The sequence below is a fragment of the Electrona antarctica genome (assembly GCF_951216825.1).
Source record: "Electrona antarctica genome assembly, chromosome: 8".
Taxonomy (NCBI): Eukaryota; Metazoa; Chordata; class Actinopteri; order Myctophiformes; family Myctophidae; genus Electrona; species Electrona antarctica.
In genome coordinates this window covers 230,001-232,500 of record NC_136789.1, presented here as the reverse complement: position 1 = coordinate 232,500, position 2,500 = coordinate 230,001, and positions in this window count along the sequence as shown.

The following is a 2,500-nucleotide window of genomic DNA, read 5'->3' as shown; positions in this document are numbered from 1 at the left end:
CGCCCACATTGGGGGCGTTGTTTTACAATGTGCGTGTGGCCTATCAGAGCGTAGAACAACTCTGGTCTCTCTTCATGACGGATACAAAACTATATGTTGTGTTTGGCCCTACCTCTGGTAGGGGTTTATCAATTGTCTGGGGCCATTGTCACTTGCTCCGCGAGTGGGAATCGAACTCACAGCCCTCCGCATTAGAGTCAGTTGCATTGACCACTAGTCCATTGCCCTCCCTCCACCCTGAACAGATCAGGATTCTATATAAAGGGATATTAGCTGGGTTTAAATAGAGCTTGAATGTTTAAACAGTACTGGTCGGGATCCTGTTAAAAACGGCATCGTCCCAGAGGTGGATTTGAACCACCAACATCTTGGTTTACGGCCAAGCACACTAGTCCACTGAGCCAAACAGGCTGTTGAGTGTTGAAGCAAAAGTGTGTGCTTTGCAAATGGATTTGGAGTCCCAGGGGCGCGGCCGCTGTGCGCCCGTAGCCAATGGTGAAGATTCCAGGGGGGTGCTTAAGAGTGGGTACCCGGGTTCGGATGGAGAGCCGGGTTGTGGGTTTAGCTGGCTTCGGGCCTGGCACCCCGGTGGGGGCCCAAGGCTCCCTGGGTCCGCGTGGAGAGCCGGGCAAACCGGCTTTCTGCTGTCCACACTTAGAAGATTTTTACACTCGTACCCCGGAAGTCACGTTAGAGGCTGGCCCATGCCACCCCCTCCCCCGTGGGTTACCCGGGTCCGGGTGGAGAGCCGGGTTCCCACTTTAGCCGAGTTCTGAGTGGGCACCCCGGCAGGGTGACAAGGCTCCCAGGGGCCGCGTGGAGAGCCGGGCAAAACGCCACATTGTGTGTCTTTCACGCTTTTCATGCTTTTCCACGCTTTGAAGATTTTTCACTTGCACTCCGGAATTCGTGTACTCCTTCCGTCCCCCTCCCCCTCGGCCGCAACCCCGCCAACAAGTTCGTGCTGCACATGATCTGGTGTTTTGTCATTCAGTCTGCCGACATGAAAAAGCTTACAGCACCTGGTATTCCCAGGCAGTCTCCCATCCAAGTACTGACCAGGCCCTACCCTGCTTAGCTTCCGAGATCGGACGAGATCGGGCGTGTTCAGGGTGGTATGGCCGTACGCGACAGCAGAGGAGGCCGGCACGGCTCATGTACACAGCAGATGGCTTTGGCCAATGGCTTTCATGAAAAAGCTTACGGCACCTGGTATTCCCAGGCAGTCTCCCATCCAAGTACTGACCAGGCCCTACCCTGCTTAGCTTCCGAGATCGGACGAGATCGGGCGTGTTCAGGGTGGTATGGCCGTAAGCGACGGCAGAGGAGGCCGGCACGGCTCATGTACATAGCAGATGGCTTTGGCCAATGGCTTTCATGAAAAAGCTTACGGCACCTGGTATTCCCAGGCAGTCTCCCATCCAAGTACTGACCAGGCCCTACCCTGCTTAGCTTCCGAGATCGGACGAGATCGGGCGTGTTCAGGGTGGTATGGCCGTAAGCGACAGCTGAGAAGGCCGGCACGGCTCATGTACACAGCAGATGGCTTTGGCCAATGCCTTTCATGAAAAGGCTTACGGCACCTGGTATTCCCAGGCAGTCTCCCATCCAAGTACTGACCAGGCCCTACCCTGCTTAGCTTCCGAGATCGGACGAGTTCAGGGTGGTATGGCCGTAAGCGACAGCAGAGGTGGCCGGCACGGCTCATGTACACAGCAGATGGCTTTGGCCAATGCCTTTCATGAAAAAGCTTACGGCACCTGGTATTCCCAGGCAGTCTCCCATCCAAGTACTGACCAGGCCCTACCCTGCTTAGCTTCCGAGATCGGACGAGATCGGGCGTGTTCAGGGTGGTATGGCCGTAAGCGACAGCAGAGGTGGCCGGCACGGCTCATGTACACAGCAGATGGCTTTGGCCAATGCCTTTCATGAAAATGCTTACGGCACCTGGTATTCCCAGGCAGTCTCCCATCCAAGTACTGACCAGGCCCTACCCTGCTTAGCTTCCGAGATCGGACGAGATCGGGCGTGTTCAGGGTGGTATGGCCGTAAGCGACAGCAGAGTTGGCCGGCACGGCTCATGTACACAGCAGATGGCTTTGGCCAAAGCCTTTCATGAAAAAGCGTACGGCACCTGGTATTCCCAGGCAGTCTCCCATCCAAGTACTGACCAGGACCTATCCTGCTTAGCTTCCGAGATCGGACGAGATCCGGCGTGTTCAGGGTGGTATGGCCGTAAGCGACAGCAGAAGTGGCCGGTACGGCTCATGTACAGTAGATGACAGTACATTTCTTTAACCATAGAAACATGGTTAAAACAATATGCGTCAGCAACATCTCTATTTATTACAAACAGGCCGTTTTTTTTTTCCATTCAACAAGGCGGAAGAAAGTGCACCGTTCCCGGCGGCACTGCAATGCCGGGTCGATGCGTGGAGTGAACGGAGCAAGCCCCTTTTTCAACTCCTGAGTAAAAAAATCCGTTTAATATTTAGTCCCC